Source organism: Macaca thibetana, chromosome 1 (genome assembly GCF_024542745.1).
Source record: "Macaca thibetana thibetana isolate TM-01 chromosome 1, ASM2454274v1, whole genome shotgun sequence".
Lineage (NCBI taxonomy): Eukaryota > Metazoa > Chordata > Mammalia > Primates > Cercopithecidae > Macaca > Macaca thibetana.
The window spans coordinates 21,341,974-21,360,524 of NC_065578.1; the positions used below are offsets into that span (position 1 = coordinate 21,341,974).

General features: G+C 41.4%; 2 protein-coding genes across 8 annotated transcripts in view; both read left to right on the forward strand.

The window, feature by feature from the left end:
- C1QA (complement C1q A chain) overlaps nt 1–18,551 on the forward strand; it is a 431,051-nt gene that overhangs the window by 251,118 nt on the left and 161,382 nt on the right. The window lies entirely within an intron of this gene.
- Nucleotides 1–18,551, forward strand: part of ZBTB40 (zinc finger and BTB domain containing 40) — a 79,824-nt gene that overhangs the window by 9,206 nt on the left and 52,067 nt on the right. The window contains exons 1-2 of one of the 3 annotated variants that reach the window (XM_050790163.1): nt 8,379–8,508; nt 17,424–17,520. The exons of 1 other annotated variant lie outside the window; for it this stretch is intronic. The gene's annotated coding sequence lies outside the window, so the exon portion shown is untranslated. Of the gene's footprint in view, nt 1–8,378; nt 8,509–17,423; nt 17,521–18,551 lie in introns of those variants that run through there. One more of the 3 variants, XM_050790155.1, reaches the window with a different exon arrangement.

An 18,551-nucleotide genomic window follows, 5' to 3' on the forward strand; every position in this document is an offset into this window, starting at 1 on the left:
GTTTTGAATACTTACCTCCTAGTATGATGTCATGAACATAGTGGGAACCAATACATTTAAATTAAATAACAGTGAAACTTGCTCTTATTCATTTCGCCTATAAGTTTGGCATGGTACTGTTACTTTTGAATGTTGCTCTGAAGGCCTGGCAGTCATTAAATTTGACCACCCTAGACACAAGCTGCTCATTCAGTTGGTACTCTGCTGTCACCTCTCCTCAGTTGTAGTCAGGTTAAAACCAGAGGGAGACTTGCTAAGGTCAAAGTCCAAGACAGCAGAATAATTGGCCCCTAGAGTTCTGGGTTTTTTTTTTTGTTTATTTGTTTGTTTTTTTTCCTGGGCAGTAAAATGTTGAGGATGAAATTTTCATATATTCCTTTGAACATTTTTGAGCAAATACTATGGAATCCCATAGGCTCTTTCCCAACATTAACAGCAATAGAGAAGTTATCCTCTTTTGCATTTTTTTGTTAGCTCCTTAAGTTAACCCTCTTGTCATACTCCCTGGCGATGGAGGGAAATAGAGAGATGAAAATACTTCCCACTTCTTCAAAGACAAAAGAAAAAGCTTATAACACTAGGAGGAGACGAGAAAGGAGTTGATCTGTGAAATGTACACAGAGGGGTACTGAAGGCTGAGTGATCTGAGTAGTGGGATAGGATAGTGTTGCTGGAAGTTGGGGGTCTGTAGTCTCTTCAGTGCTCTGGTGCTTAACTACAAAAGTGTGAGAAAAGAAGGATTTAAGATGAAAGTGGTCTGTTCTTCCTAGCTGTGCCATAAGCTCCTTGAGAGCAGGGATTATGCTGAATTTCTTCTCTGTGTAGTGCCAAGCCTCAGTTAAGGGCATTTGGCTGAGCTCAGTGACAATCTACTGGATTGACAAGCACATTTTGTTCGCTGATAGGGCTAGGACACAGCCTTGGGGCCACGCTGGGGCCACATGGACTCCCACATCCTTCGCTGCCCTGTTACCAAGGTGCACGGCCTTGAACAGAGAAATGAGACTCTTCCTGTTACCTGTGGCTTAGATATGTATTCTAATTGGAATGCAAAGAAGATGACATTTTGGAAAAGGGAAGAAGAATGAGTTTGGGAGGTTAACAATAATAGCTAACTTGAACAAGTAGGAGGTGGCAGTGTCTCACATACACACAATAAGTAGGCTCTACATCCCCATTATCTGTTCTTATTTAAAAACCACTACATTTACAGGGTATCCTTGTAATGCCTCTGAACAGAGAAGTTATCAAAAAAGTAGGAGAAAGAGTCTAAGGTTAAGAACGTCACCACTTTTTACATGTTAAAGTTTGGGCAATATCACTCAGTGGTCAAAGTTTCGGCTCTAGAGTCGGACAGCATGAGTTTACTGACTGACTCTACCACTCATGGGCTTTGTGATTTGGAGCAGGTCATTTAATCTCTCTAGGCCTCCACTTCCTTAGTCGAAAGTGGGGTTAATAATAGTAACTCTCTCACTGGCTTTGCAAAAATTATTTAAGGCCGCCAATATAAAGTGCTTGACACAATACCTGAGATATAATAAATGCTTGATAAATGTTAGCTATTATTGTTAACCTCCCAAACTCATTCTTCTTCCCTTTTCCAAAATGTCATCTTCTTTGCATTCCACTTAGAATATATATCTAAGCCATGGGTAACAGGAAGAGTCTCATTTCTGTCATTAATGAACTGGAGGATCTTAAAACACTTTACATTTCAAGGCTGTGGTTTCCTCATCTATGAAATGTGGGAATTGGGCCAGGTGATTTCAAAGTCCTTTGCATCTTCTAATTTTTAATGAGTTTAAGGTTTTGTATGAAATCTCTGATTATAGCCCAGCACTCTTGTTATGAGAAGTCGGACTCTCCCCACTTTCTGTCTTTCCTAGCTGAGTCACATTCCAGACCAGCTGTATGAAATGAGCAATGTAGTTGTCTGTAAATTCTTTTCTTTTTAAAAAAATTATGTGACATTTGACATATATAGAAGATACATATGTAACTTGAAAGTGATGAAGCAGAATGATAAAAAGCAAATACTTGGATAGGTGTATTTTTATGCTTCCTTTTCCAAAGGTAATAACACCTAACATTTAGTAACTGTTAACAACGTTACAGGAACTGTCCTTTATGTGTATTGACTCATTTACATATAGTAGCTTATTCATACAACTACCTCGTGAAATAAGCACTAATATTATTCCCATTTTACATAAGAGAAAACTGAGGCCAAGAGAGTTAAGCAACTTGACTAAAATTCAGCTGGTAAGAGGGGCAGAGCTGGGATTCATGCCCCTGGCTGTCTCTAGAGCCTGCGCTCCAAACCTTTACTGTGGAGCACATAGCTGCTGGCATCACAGTGCCTGGTGTGTTATTCTTTAGTTGCCAGGGCCCCTTAATTTTTGCATTAGACGGGTATCTGTGAGCTCTGGAATTTGGTACTGTATTAATGTGTGGCCCAGATTTATTCCCTGATGAAGAAAAGTGTATTATAATCAAGTTGACGAAAACATAGATATCATCCATGTTTTCAGGGCAGAGCAAAATGCCTATCAGTGCCAGTGACAAAACCAAGGATCTTTTTGATACCTAAAGAGGTTAGATTTGAAAGCATTGGAGTGGTAATTGCTTGTTGAGACTCTTGACTGCAGGATGGAAAAGTTGGCCTTAAATATAATGCAGTCACAATCTCTAGTCACTCATTAGATGCATGTGTCACTCAGGAGATTTTGCAGTTTGGTCTGTAAAGAGTTATCTTGGATGAACTACTGGATCAGAGCAGCATGGCCTGGAAAGACACTTAAATCTCTCAAAGCCTCCTTCTGTTATAACAGCCTTGAAAATCGCTTGTTTCTATGAATTAGTCAGAAGATAAGGGACATAAGCAGTTTGTTATGTTGAACATTTTGATGTTTTGCCTCATTGTGTTTTGTAGAACACCTCAAAAGAAGTTTCATTAGAAATTGAGAGAATCTAGAAAAATAAATTAATTGAAAAGAATGGTTATTATAGGCACATCAGGAATCAGATGCTACCTACTGGTTTTGAGATTTGGAAAACAACCTTTCCAGTGGTCCTTAATCTTCTCCATGTCTATCGCCTTGAGAATCTGTGAGATGGTAGTGGTGGGGCAATGATCATGATCATGGCAGCTAGGAGCTAATTATTGAGTACTTACTACGTCCCTTTCCTATAGTGCCAGTGCTTTAGGTGTAACTCATTTAATCTTCCAGCAGCCCAATGAGAAAGGTACTATTACTATCCCCATTTTGTAGATGAGGAAACTGAGCTCCTAATAGGTTAGGTAATTTGCCCAGGATTACACACTTTGTAATTGAACATTGAAGATTCACACTCAGGTAGTCTGGCTCCAGCTCCGGCCTTTAACCACTAAGCTACATTGCTCATGAAAGTCGGGGCCCTTACCCCCAGAAAGTGTGTAGTTGGACAACATCACATGTGCAGTAATTTGAAGAGCTTCTGGACCCTTTTTCCCCTATCCAGTCCATTGATTTGGGTTCAAACTCCGCCCTAGACTTACGTAAATTCCTTTCAGGCAGAGATTATGTCTTATATCTGTGTTTGGTACATAGTAGGAGCTAAAGAAATGTTTAATGAATGAATGGTATGTTGGAAATGACACTCGCTTTAAAGCCAGCCCCACCTGTCTGGGTTTTTATTCTTAAATTTCCTGTTATAAAATTTATACAGGTTTACTATAGAAAATTTTGTAACATAGATGAAGAAGAAAATAAGTCTCCCATAATGACAGTACCTAGGATAACCACTTTTAGCATTTTTCTCTATTTTCTATATTTTCAAATGCAAATGTGTATATGCATGCACACATATTTTTAAACCAAATTGGAATTATACATGTATTCAGTTGCATGCTGGTTGTTTTCTTTTTAGTATATTGAGAGCATTTTCCTGTGCCATTAAAAACCTTCAAGTGCCTTTTTTTCTCCCCCAAAAAATATTTATATGTAATTTACATACCATACAATTTACCATTTTAAAGTGTACAATTCAAATGTCTGTGTAACTGTCATGGGATCTTTAGGGTGTTGATTTTCTTCCTGGAAACCTCTGTTGGCCGTTGGCACCTTCGCCCAACCTCTTGTCCTGCATCTAGGTATGCAGACAAGTGAAGGATGAAGAAAACAAAGAGGAGCTTTATTTAGTGTTAGAACAGCTCAGAGGAGACCTGCGATGGGTAGTTCCCCTCTGTAGGCAGGCAGGTTGTCTGTTGAGTGTTCAGCTCTCAGTAGAGAGGAGGCCCTGGAGAGAGTAACTCCTCTCTGCGGGCTGGTCATTTGGTGGTCTCTGCAGGTCTCTGAAGTTCTCAGCAGAGAGAGTAGCTCCTCTCTGCAGCTGGTCATCCCATGTCTGCTCAGCTCTGGCTGAGTCTGGGGCTTTTATGGGCCTCAGAGGGGAGGAAGTGGGGTATGTGCCAATTGGCCCATGGGTGGCCATGGGCAGACCTGGGAAAAGCACCAGTTCCCACTCTGGTCAGTGGAATTGGCAACCAGGTCCCCAGCCTTCCGGCCCCTCCCTGGCCTGAAGAAGGGACGTTACTGGGACCTGCCCTCTTCTACCTGGGACTCTGTCTGCCTACTGCTGTTCCTGGTGCTCGGGCTCTGCCTAACTTTGCTCCCAGATTGAGATTGGAGTGGGTGCTGATAGCAGGGAGAAACCAAACAGTGGGGAGAGGTGCTTCTGAGCCTGTGAGGGTGGGGCCTTCCCAGACCCCCAGGAATGTGGGGATGCCTGAGTCTGCAGCCATGGTTTGGGGGGTTGCAGCTGCCCCATGTGGGGCGGGGCTCCTGCCTGCTCCTGGTCCCCCAAGAGCACAAGGAGGCTCAGATCTGCAGCCACAACTTGGATGGCACTGTTGCCTGCTCCGTGGAGCATGTAGCCCTAGCCAGGCCCTCTTTGCTTCAGCTGGGATGATGGCAGGCCGACTGGATTGGCTGCCACCATCATAACCATCACCACTTTCCAATTCCAGGATGTTTTTTATCATTCTGAAACCCCCTCTGTACCTGTTAGTAGTCACTCCCCATTTACTCTTCCCCAAAGGGTCTGGTAACCACTAATCCATTTTCTGTCTCTATGGATTTGCTTATTCTGGACATTTCATATGAATGGAATCATATACAGCAATATGTGGTCTTTTATGTCTGGCTACACTGGCTTTTACTTAGCATAACGTTTTCAAGATTCATCCATGTTGTAGCATGTATCAGTACCTCCTTTTTATGGATGAATAATGTTCCATTGTTTACATATACAATATTTTGTCCATTCATAAGTTGATGGACATTTAGGTTGTTTGCATTTTTTGGCCGTTAGGCTTAATGCTCCAATGAACGTTAATGTACAAGTTTTTGAGTGGATCCATGTTTTGATTTCTCCCAGACATATACTAGGAGTGGAACTGCTGGGTCATATGGTGTCTCTGTGCTTAGCTCTTTGAGAAACTGCCAGATTGTTTTCCACAGGGTCGGTACCATCTTACGTTCCCACCAGCAATTCCGTGAGGGTTCCAGTTTCTCCATATCCTCAGCAACACTTGTATTTTCTGTTTTCTGTTTTATTTTATTATACCCATCCTAGTGTTGTTACCTGAAGTGGTATCTCACTACAGCTTTGATCTGCATTTACTAATGACGGATGATGAACATCTGTTCATGTACGTATTGGCCATTTTGCCTGTCTTTGGAGAGATGTCTATTCAAATCCTTTGCCCATTTTAAAATTGGCTTATTTGTCCTTTTATTGTTGAGTTGTAAGAGTTCTGGATACTAGATTCTGATATGCCATATGTATTCTGAATACTAGACCTTTATCAGATATGTGATTTGGAAGTACTTGTTCCCATTCTGTGCATTGTCCCTTTACTTTCATGATCATGTCCTTTGATAAACAGACATTTAAAAATGTGATGAAATTTGATTTATTTATTTATTGGGAGGATTACATGTTCTTTTAGTGTCATATAGAGAGCCCCTTTTATGGCTGCATAATATTCCATACTATGGCTGTATGCCATATTTACTTTAAAACCTCATATATTTAAGTTTGTCTCCAGGTTTTTTTTTTTTTTTTTTTAAACCATTAATACTATTGCTGTGAATATAGTGTACATAAATATTTCATTGGATCTCTAATTATTTCTGATAGATTCCTAGAAGTGATTCTAAAAGGCATAAACATTAACATTTTTTTCCTGCTACTATCATAGATTTCTCATTCCTTTTTTATCTGGAATTATACAACTGGTATATAAAGTAACTCTGGTAAAACATTCAAACAGTGCAAGTAAAGTATACCTTTCCCACCCTGCAAATTCTCATGTCTCTAAGGACATTTTTATAGCTTTAGGTGAGCAGATTACTCCCAGATTATTTACCAGCCTTGTTTCCTAAAAAGTTTTACCAGTTTATACTTCCATCAGCATTGTGTGGGTACCTAGCTCACTGCTCCCTCTCCTGTGTTATTAGTGTAAGTAGTTTTGTTTTTGTTTTTTTGAGACAGAGTCTTGCTCTGTTACCAGGCTGGAGTGCAGTGGCGTGATCTCTGCTCACTGCAATCTCTGCCTCCCTGGTTCAAGCAATTCTCCCACCTCAGTCTCCCGAGTAGCTGGGATCACAGGTGGGCACCACTACGCCTGGCTAATTTTTGTATTTTTAGTAGAGACGGGGTTTCACCATGTTGGCCAAGCTGGTCTTGAACTCTTGACCTCAAGTGATCCTCCCACCTCCGCCTCCCAAAGTGCTAGGATTACAGATGTGAGCCACTGTGTCAGGCCTGTTTCCCTCCCCCACCCCCCGCCAATAATAGCAGACTGGGCACAGTAGCTTATGCCTGTAATCCCAGCACCTTGGGAGGTTCAAGCACACTTGAACCCAGGAGTTCGAGAGCAGCCTAGGCAACATAGGGAGACCCTGTCTACAAATCAAAAACTTAGTCAGGTGTAGTGGCCCATGCCTGTAGTCCTAGCTACCTAGGAGGCTGATGTGGGACGATTGCTTCAGCCCAGGTGGTCAAGGCTACAGTGAGCCAAGATCTCACCACTGTACTTCAGCCTGAGTGACAGGGCAAGACCCCACCTCAAAAAAAAAAAAAAAAAAAAAGAAAGAAAAGAAGCTAATACTTATTGAGCATTTACTGTTGATAGTCACTTTGCTAAAGCAATTCAAGTGCATTCTCTCATTTCATCTTCACACCAAAACTATTAAAGATGTTAAGGCTCACAATGATTAAAGTGATATGCCCAAGGTCACCGAGTAAGTGTTCAAGTTAGTCTGCCAAATCCGAGTCCATGGTCTAAAACGCTATTTCGCAGTTAAATACTATCACTGAAAAACTTTTCTGATTCCATGTTTTAATATGTGTTTCTTTAATTATTCACCAGGCTGAATTTTTTAATCAGTTTATTGACTTTTTAAGTCAGTTTATTGACTTTTAATTTTTTGTGAATTATGTGTATTTTTCTTTTTAAAATTTAAATGTTAAAGTTTTCTTTTCTTTTTTTTTTTTGGAGACACGGTGTCACTCTGTTGCCTATGCTGGAGTGCAGTGACACAATCATGGCTCACTGCAGCTTCGAACTCCTGGGCTCAAGTGATCCTCCTCCCTCAGCCTCCCAAGTAGCTTATAGGCATGTGCCACCATGCCTGGCTATTTTTTTTTTATTTTTTTATTTTTTGTAGAAATGGGGTCTCGCTCTGTTGCCTAAGCTGATATTGAACTCCGGGGCTTAAGTAATCCTCCTGCCTTGGCCTCCCAAAATGTTGGGATTATAAGCATGGGCTGCCATGCTTGGCGTTTTCTGATTGATTTGTATAATCTTTCTTTTTTGGTTTGTGTGATAGGGACAGGGTCTTGCTCTGTCACTCAGGCTGGAATACGATGGCATGGTCATAGCTCACTATAGCCTTGACTGCCTAGGCTCAAGCAATCTTCCCACCTCAGCCACCTGAATAGCGAGGACTACAGGTGTGCCCCACCACACTTGGTTAATTTTTTTTTTTTTTTTTTTTTTTAGAGATGGAGTGTCACTGTGTTGCCCAGGCTCGTCTTGGATTCCTTGCCTCAAGGGATCCTCCTGCCTTGGCCTCCCAAAGTGCTGGGATTACAGGTGTTGGACTACTGTGCCTGGTTGTCACTTACATGCCATGAAGTGTTCACTGGTTTATTATTTATCTTTTAATTTTGTTGATGGTGTTTTGTTTTAAAGCTTACATTTTTATGTAGTCAAATCCTTTGGTCATTTGTGAATTTCTTGTTTCCTTTATGTATAGAAAAGCCTGCTCCAGTTATGTTTTCATTAATGTATTACTACTTTTTTTTTTTTTTTTTTTTAAGAGACACAGTCTCACTGTGTTGCCCAGGCTAGGGTGTGGTGTCTGTTCGCAGGTGTGATCAAAGAGCACTACAGCCTTGGCCTCCTGGCCTCAAGCCATTCTCTTGCACCAGCCTCCTAAGGAACTGGGACTACAGGTACATGCCATTGCACCCAGCTATATTATGTTAATAGTCACCTAAATGTTTTTGAGGTCAAGTCACAAATTCACCTGATAGTTCTGTGTGTGTGTGTGTGTGTGAGAGTGTGTGAGACGGAGTCTTACTCTGTCACCCAGGCTGGAGTGCAGTGGCGCCATCTTGGGTCACTGAAACCTCTGCCTCCTGGCTTCAGGCAATTCTTCTGCTTCAGCCTCCTGAGTAGTGGGGATTACAGGCATCTGCCACCACGCCTGGCTAATTTTTATATTTTTAGTAGAGACAAGGTTTCACCATGTTGGCCAGGCTGGCTTTGAAATCCTGACCTTAAGTGATCCGCCCACTTTGGCCTCCCAAAGTGCTGTTATTACAGGTGTGAGCCACTGAGCCTGTCCCCACCTTACAGTTCTAATGGCAGTGGATTGGGAAATTTGCAATCATATGTTTGCATATATTTTGGGCAGTTTTATGGCTTAAAGATAGTTATTTTCTTGCTGAAAGAGCTATCAGTGGTTGAATTTTAATCAACATTCAAAGAAAAAAATGATAAACAGGCTGTGTAACCAGCCTAGTGCTGGTATGTGAGATGCATGGAAGCCCTCCCCACTGAAGCCCTGTTGTGTGTACTTAGGAGTTTGGTATCTTGGTTCAAATACTGGCTGAAAAGCTCATAAAACCTAGATCCTGGTTCTGGCTCCGCTGTTGCCTATTATAGATTTATGACTTGAGCAGGTCACTTGATTTCTATCAATTCTTTCATCTGTAAAATAGTAGGGCTGAATTACATAATCTCTAAGGATAATTCTAGTTGCATAATTCTGACTGTTATCCTTCTGATAAGGAATCATTTCATGTACGTTTGGTATTGATAAGTTTTTTTATAAAGTTTTAAGTGGATTGAAGGAAGGCAGAGTAGTAACAAGTGAATGAAGTGTGTGGGAGAAAGGAGCGGGTGAGGGAACAGGGAAAGGGAACGAGGAATGAGTCTGCCACAGCCAGTGTATGGCAGATGGCCCAGAAGGAAGCTAGAAGTGAGGAAGCTCTGAAGTGAGCTCTGAAGTGAGTTGGGAGCTTCATTGGGCTTAGGTTTCTTAAAGGAAGAGTAGTTCTGATCTGGTATAGATAGATGTCCTGAGTGTCAAAAGAAAAGCCTATAGTCAGGACCAGTAGAAGGTACTCTGAGAGAAAGAGACTGAAAAATTAGCACATGGTCATCACTATTACATGCCTGCCAAAGGTTATCTCAAAGACAAAGCAATGCGACTATATTAACAGAAACAGGAGCCACAGAAGAGTCTAGGAACCCCATGATGGACGAGACATCACAGAAGGTCAGTTGGCAGTGCCTGTGCGGTGTAGCTGGCCCTCAGGCTCCACCTGCCGGGTTGTGGGGCCAGGCATTTACTTTAATGGTAAAGACAGAGGCACCAGGCTTCCACTAAATGTTGGTTGCATACAACTAACTTGCTTTGCTGTCTTCTGTGATTCTGAAGAGGCTTTCTGATGATATTTGACCTTGCCATTTGAATTTTTTCACAGATAACTGCAAAGAATAGGTATATTTCTCCTTGTGAATTAAATAATTGCCTTTCTGATTTGAGCTTCTTCTGTGTCTAGATAGTGTTATCCAACCTCCTCAAGTTCAGTTAACTTTAAGACTTTGACAGGATAAGGTTTCTGTATCGGCATGGTTGACAACCAAACTAGACTTTTTGGTAAATTAAGTTGAAGCCACCTTGGAAAGTCTTTTGGCTGCCAGCCAGCTGGCCTATTCCAATAGCACTCTTTCCCAGATAACATATCACCATCCATCCTTTAGCAGAGACCAGCGGAGAAAAACAAGGAGCCTCAAATGCAGGCACTCCTGCCAGGCCACCCAGCAGTCCATCTCTGCCTGTGAGAGGGGTTGGGGAATGATGGCAGCGAGCCCAGAAATCCTGTCAGCCAGAGAGATGAAGGTAGTAGTTAAGAACACGGAGCCAGACACATCTGCATTTGGGCTCTGCTCAAACTTATTAACTGTGTGGTCTTGTGGGTTATATAACCTTGCTGGACATTAGTTTCCTCATCTATAGAATAGGGATATAATGGTATCTGCCTCATTGGGATGTTAGGGGAATTAAATGAGAAAGTGTGTGGAAAGTGCTTAGCACAATGCCAGATATTATTACCATGATAGAGCAGTTGATGACCTTGCCAAAGGCATTCGAGAGCCTCAAGGATATGAAAAAGGACAGAGACCAGTGGATTGGGCAAAAAAGATGTTTTAATCACCTCCTATTCACCCTATCCGAAGAGAGGGGGATTCCCACCGTAGGGTTATGGGGATGCTGAACTCATGACATCTGACAGTGGACAGATGAGCTTTACAGCTGTAGTCACATATACTCGCAGCCTGGAAGCTGGGATACCACACGTCATGTAAGCTCACATGGGAGTTGCACTCGGGAGCAGAGTAAGCCACCGATGAGGGGCTGTGGGAAGCAGCCTTTCTAGTGTCAAGAGCGGATGGTGCCCCCTGCTTCTGGCCAGAGGATATGATTGGCTTGTTTGAATAATTCAAGGGGCTGGCTGGGAACTGTAACCCACTCACTTCTCAAGAATAAGCAAGAGCTATAACTGGTCCCTTTAGTAAGGAGGATTGTTCAGCCAGGGGACCTTATCCATGGAGCACAATGGGGAGGGGTACTTGTGGTAGGCCATTTGAGGCCCTCGAGATTGTACTATATGTCAAGTAAGCATGTAACTGAGCTTTTTTTTTTTTTTTTTTTTTTTTAAAGACAGGGTCTTGCTCTGTTGTTGCCGAGTCTAGAGTCTGGAGTACACGGTACAAACATGGCTCACTGAAGCCTTGACCTCCTGGGCTCAAGTGATCCTTCCACCTGAGCCTCCCAAGTAGCTGGGACTGTAGGTGCACGCCACCACACCTGGCTAATTTTTTGTGTTTCTTGTAGAGACGGGGGTCTTGTCATGTTGCCCAGGCTGGTCTTGAACTCCTGGACTCAAGTGATCCTCCTGCTTTGGCCTCCTAAAGTGTTGGGATTACAGGTGTGAGCCACTGTGCCTAGCCTCATATTGAACTTTAATTTTAGACTTTATACCACAAGAGAGAATACTAGCCTTGAAATGCTGTTGAATACAGCTTTCGGGAAATCTGGGTAGGAGGCTATGGAAGAGAAGTAGAGTTGTTTGATTCTGTGGGAGACGACAGATGGCATAGTGGCTAGAAAGGAAATGTCACAGTAGGTCACATATTGTGTCATGAGCCAAGATTTCTTCACTGTGTTCAGTTCAGCATATATTTATTGGCTGACTGTACCACTGTAGGTCCTTTGAGGCTTAACTAGGTCTAGTTGACCACTTCCTAGATCAGGAGCAGTGTGTCCTGGCACAGGATCCTGTAAGGTCTAGTTACTTGGGCAGCAACTGGCCAAAGCCTGGGGCCCTAGAAGATAGGCTGCTGGAATGCATTCCAAAAGAGTTCGGGTTGGTACCAGGAGGTCACAGCGCTATTTGCCTAAGGCCTGGTTGTTCGAATCCTCCATGTCGTATAGATTTATTCCCAGAGCTACTTTGGACATTGTTTTTCTGTCTGGAGCCAAGCGCAGGTGCATAAGAGGAATTTGAGTGTGACTTGTGACTTTCTAGAGGTGGAGTGTTGCTTAAAACATAGTTGATAATAATTAAATGTGATTTGAGACTAGGCATTGTTATATAGCACTTTGCTACTCAGAGATGGTTCCTTGGACCAACAACAGCTGGGTCTCCTGGAGCGTGTTAAAAACAAAGAGTCTGAGGCCCCACTCAGAACTTCTGAATCAGAATCTTTTCATTAGCAAGATCTGCAGGTGATTCTTATGCACATTAAAGTGTGAGAAACTGTTCTAGTGGATAAAGGGCATGAGCTTTCGGGTCAGTCTGACTGGATGAAAATTTCTGTTCCTCTACTGATTTGCTATATGTCCTTAGGTCTGTTACTTAACTTCACTATCAGGGGCTTATTTGTAAATTGGGTTTAACTGTCTTGCTGGCTTGTTAGTATTAAAGGAGGTGATAAGGAGAAAGAGCTTAGAAACGTAGTAAGGCACTTAAATATCAGTAGCTATTAGTGGTTATTTGAGAAATAATATCCTAGTATTATTTAGTAGAATATGAAAAGAGAGTGCAGGATATCATTAGGGCTGACCCAGCCATGAGGTGTGAATTGGAGATTGAGAAAAACATGGTCTCCTGAGTGGATGGGGCAGTGGATGTGTTTGGCTCACTGACCAGTTGCCTCAGGATGAGACTGTAACTGCTCGTTTTAAGTAACCAAGTGTTGACAGCTATACTCTTAATGGCTTGTAAGCTCTTAGGAGGGAGAAATTATCTGCAGAAGTGGTAGCTAAGTCTTAGCATTCAGTGAGGCCTTTGCATTATAGAGGAAAGAACCATGTCTTAGGAATTGAAACCTGAGTTCAAGTATGGATTTTGCCATTTATTAGCTCTGTGGCCCTTAACAAGGCAGTTAACATCTCTGAGCCTTAGTCCTCATCTGTAAAATGAGGATAAGTGGGATTATGAGCTGTAAATCCCAGTATATAAGCAAGTGTTATTAGCATCATCCCTACTTGATATCTACAACAGAGCTCAGCCTCCCAAATCCACAAAGGTGAACTTTATGCCTGATTCACACCCTTTAGAATCTTCAGTGCTGGCATTCTTCAGAGCTGTTCTGGCAGCCTGGATTTCCCAATGACCAGAATAGCACGTACCTTAGGAAGGCGTACAGGCCATTTGAGTATCGCTCCAAATCTTGGGGAGTGGAACCGAAGCACACTAGCATTTGGGAAGGAGTCACGATGACAGTGAAAGCATTTGAAACAATGATAATACATGTGAGAGATACTGTCATGAACCCAGGAGTGTAAAATACAGAAATCTGCATCTCTTACACCCCACATTGTTGCCTTTCAGGCCCTCAGTACAAGAGAACAGACCAAATGACAGCTGCTTTTGAACTTGAGAAATCTGGGCCTACTAAAAGCTACAGTCACCCTTTCCTAACCTTGCCAATCCTCCTTGTATTCTCAGAAATAATTGCTAGGGGTTCTCTTTTAACTTAACTGATTCCTTAGATACCTTACATTTTAAGTCATCTTTTTGTGTGTAGCAAACCCCCCATTCTTGTTTCTGAATGTATGATCTTTGCTCTAATTATGTTGAGAGTGCCTGTTATTTCACCTGGCTCTGGTTGTTTGTGAGCTACTAAGTAGCCATGAGGTTAAAACAGACTAGGATCAGAGAGCATCTCAGCCTCTCAGGACCTTAGTTTCTTCCTTTAAAAAGGAAGGAGATTGGACTGAGGTCATTTGGTCATGCGACAAGAGTACGTGATAGATAAAGTAATGAACTTCTGTTCGGTGAAAGCAATGAATAGGGCTCTCCAAGGTCCCTTTCAGCTTTCTGGTTCCAGCAGAGCCCAGGCCTCAAAATAGAAGTCAAGATTTTATTCAGAAGATAGGGATTACCAGTACCAACAATAAGAAAAAAAAATACAGGTAAGCTTGCATCAAGCTGGAACACCCAAACAGATGTCTCAGACCATGGGGTAGGTCTGCCCATAGGAGGGTACAGAACTGTTAGGGGAGACAGAATCGAAGACCTTGATCAAGAGTTAGAATGACTTTTCTCTCTTGGATATTGAAATACGGAAATCCAGGCAGAGATGGGTCTAGCTTTTGCTTCATGAACTTCCAATTGTTTATTGGGAGACAATATATGTAGGAAGCCTGTTACTCCTTCCTAGTGCAATGTCTTTCCCTTATTAGTCCATTCTGCCAGTCACTGGCAAAGCTCTGCTTTAATTGTGCTGTTCCTAGTTCAGTGTGCCTTTCTCAGAAAGCAGGCGTTTAAAGTTCCTCTGCCATTGTCTGGACTCATGCTCCATACTTCCTCTTACATGGGTGTTTTTGGAGACCTACTTCTGGCCAGCCCAGTGTCCATAACAGCGATAGTAGTTACTTATCAGGTGCCTTTCCAAAGCCAGGTGCAGTGCCAGTTGCCTGCAAGCATATGTTATTTCCAGCATATGTGCCAAGTATGTCTCTTTAGGTCTGGGTTCGTGTTCCTTCCTTTGTCTGCAATTCTTTTTCTTTTCACCTTGTCTGTTGAAATTGAACCTTGAAATTACCAGCCCTAGTCCTTCCCTTGCCACTCACTGGGATCAATCTGTTTTTTCTTCTCTCCTTTTCTTCCTTTCCCTCTTCTTGTCTCTTGCCGTTTGAGTTAAGAGTTCTCTTTTCAGTCATTCCAGTGTTGGATTCAGTATTGGATTACCATCTCCCTGTGGACAAGGATCTTGTTTTACTTACCGTTCCTTTTGCTCCCACACAGCACCTAGCAAGGTACTGAGTAAATGGTGGGCAGTTGACCCACACAGAGTTAATTATTTATGTATGTTACCACTGACTGGTATGAGGACATGTGTGTATTGCTGGCTGAAGACTTACGGGAAAATTAGTACAATAAATTGGAGAATATCAGGTCCATTCCCTGAGGCACAGAAGAGAGCCCCTTACGCTCTAGTAGTGGCAGCAAAGGCTTTTGTCTTGTTAGGAAATTTGCCAGCAATTGTTCAATTGATTACAGAACATCTACTTTATTGATTTAAGCAATGTATATTGAGACTGTAAATATTTAGTATTATTTTCCTCCCTATTCATTAAAGGGATTCCATGTTTTGTACAAGCTATGACTTAGTTCTCACTTGTACTTTTTCTGGTTTTTCTCCTGTGTGTGACTGTTGTTTTCTTATAACTTAGAGGATCCTCAAACTTTCTTTTGAGACAGAGTCTTACTCTGTCAGTCTGGAGTGCAATGGCATGATCTCAGCTCACTACAACCTCTGCCTGCCAGGTTCAAGTGATCCTCCCACCTCAGCCTCCCGAGGAGCTGGGACTATAGTAGTCACATGCCACCACACCTGGCTAGTTTTTTTGTGTTCTTTAGAGATGGGGTTTTGCTGTGTTGCCCAAGATCGTCTTAAACTCCTGGGCTCAAGTGATCTGCCCACCACAGCCTCCCAAAGTGCTGGGATTACAGGTGTGAGCCACCACGCCTAGCCCTCAAACTTTCAAATCCTTTTTGGAAGTAGACAGAATAAAAATTTAAATGAATAAATATTCTTTGTGCTCCTTTTAGAATGCTGGCCTAATTTCTACTTTGTGTTGAATTCCCCTTTGTGTTTTGGGTCATTATGCGACACTTGGTTCAGCCAATTAAGTTTCGTCTTTCTAAGTATCTTTATTCTATATCAGTATAGTCTTTTCTTGAGGCTTTAATATTGTTCCTTTGAGGAACATTCATCTTTCTGGTACTCTTCTGTTGCTTAAACGTTCTTCCCATGGGACCTTTGACAATTTTCTCGAGCCTAGCAATTAAGTACTTAATAACATAATTTAGGCTCCCTCTGTATGTGAGTCTACAGGACTTCGAGATTCCAACTTGCAGTGTTCCACTACTGCTTTCTTACCTCTGGAAAGCCTCCTTTCACCACATGACATCTAGTGCTATATTCTGTCTCTTCCATTTACTTCCTTGCGAAGAAAGTTAGGCAGAAACAGTAAAATATGTATTAGAGACTTTTACATTTCAGTTGTGAGATGAACAAAATATATTTAGCCTCTATAGTGTATTTCCATAGCCCCCAAATCACTAGTGTATCCCTTATAATTATATATATTTATTTAATAACAGAATTGTGTTCCTGAAAGTGGTATGTACAGATTTCTATTTTAATTGTTTATTTACAGATAAATACTTAAGCTATCAAGTCAGATGGCTAGTTTCAAAACTGTTGAATGAGGATGATTTCACAGCCTTTCTCAGTACCCAACAATAAGAGCTAACACATATAGTGCTTACTATATGCTAGGCACTGTTTTAAGTGTAAATACACCCACACACTAATAAACAACATAGAGCTGGCTTTTAAGAAATACGGTCTTGGGAGGCCAAGGTGGGCGGATCATGAGGTCAAGAGATTGAGACCACCCTGGCCAACGTGGTAAAACCCCGTCTCTACTAAAGATACAAAAAATTACCTGGACATTGTGGCACGCGCTGTAGTCTCAAATACTTGGGAGACTGAGGCAGGAGGATCGCTTGAACCTGGGAAGCGGAGGTTGCAGTGAGCCGAGATTGTGCCACTGCGCTCCAGCCTGACAACAAAGCGAGATTCCGTCTAAAAAAAAAAAGAAAAGAAAAAGAATTATAATCAGAGGATCTCTGCCTTTTAACAAGAAACTTTAATATTTATTTATTGTAATGACTAATGTATTTGGACTTATTTATACCATCTTAATTAGCTTGCTTTCTTTTCTTTTCTTTTTTTTTTGAAATGGAGTCTTGCTCTGTTGCCCAGGCTGGAGTGCAGTGGCATGATCTTGGCTCACTGCAACCTCCACCTCCCAGGTTCAAGCGATTCTCCTGCCTCAGCCTCCCAAGTAGCTGGGACTACAGGTGCCTGCCACCACGCCCAACTAATTTTTATATTTTTAGTAGAGATGGGGTTTCACCATGTTGGCCAGGCTAGTCTCAAACTCCTGATCTCAAGTGATCCTCCCGCCTCGGCCTCCCAAAGTGCTGGGATTACAGGCATGAGCCACCACGCCCAGCCATCTTAATTTGTTTTCTGTTTACCGTACTTTTCTTGCCTTCTTTCTTCCCCTTTCCCACCTACTACTGGATTAATCACATTTTCTTTATTCTCTGTTATACCTCTTGTTTGTAAATATTCAGCTTCTATTCCCTTATATCCTTGTACATGAATGTACATAGTTTACTTAACAGAGGCTGAAGGTATTATTTTGTCGTCCTTGACTCTTAGAACACCCTAACTCTCACTTTTTGTGTTGTTGATTTTTTAATTTCAGAGAGACAGTGGATTACAGTGTTTAACAGTACAGAACTCTGTGCCAGACTGCCCAGTTTTGAACCCCACTCTGCCACATACTAGCTGTGTGGCCCTGGGTAAGTTATGTGACCTCTCTGTGCCATAATTTTCTTACCTATAAAATGGAGATGATGAGTACCCACTTCATAGGGTTTTTGAAAGGATTAAATGAGCGAATACACACAAAGCATTTAGAACAGTGCCTGGCACATAGTAAGCACTCAATATGTGGTAGCTACTATGATTGTAATTATTCTACTTTGTTTTTAATCTCCCCTTCCCATGCTCATTTTTAAACGTTGGTGCATTTTAGACATATTAACACATTAAGTAATTTTAAAATTGAGATATAATTAATGTACATTATAAGAATCTTAAGTGTTCTATTTGAAGAGTTTTGACAAATATCTACTCTTGTGACCATGACCCAAAATAAGATGTAGAATATTTCCATTCTCCCAGAAAGTTTCTTGGTGTCTCTTTACATTTAATTTTTTTCCTACTCACACCATGTCTAGAACTTACACTGTCTGATTTTTATCATGGTAGATTAGTTTTGCCTATATTTCTACTTTCTATAAATTGGATCATATAGTATGTACTCTTTTGTTTCTGGCTTCTTTGACATAACATATTTTTAAAAATTTATCCATGTTCTTGCATGTATAATAGTTCAGTCTTCATTTTAAGACATTGCCAATCAGTTCTTCAAGTAGGTATACCACTTTACACTTCCACCAACAGTGTATGACAGTTCTGGTCATTCAACATTCTCACCAACATACAGTGTTACCAGTCTTTCTGATTTTAATTATTTTAGTGGAGATGATGTTTAATAATTCTTTTGCTTGTTGCTTTCTATTTTTTTCTTAGCATATTTATCCCTTCTTTCTGGTTCAGTTTCCTTCTTATAGTAATTCTTTCAGTGACAGTCTCTGAGTCTTTTATGTTTGTTTAGAAAGTTAGCCTGACTTGATAGTTTATCATATAGATACTTGGTTGATTGGCTTGATTGGCATTTTCCTTAATATTTGAAAACTGTTGCTCCATTTCCTTTTTACATCTATTATTATTAATGAGAAGTCTGTATCAGCCTCGTTGTCATTCT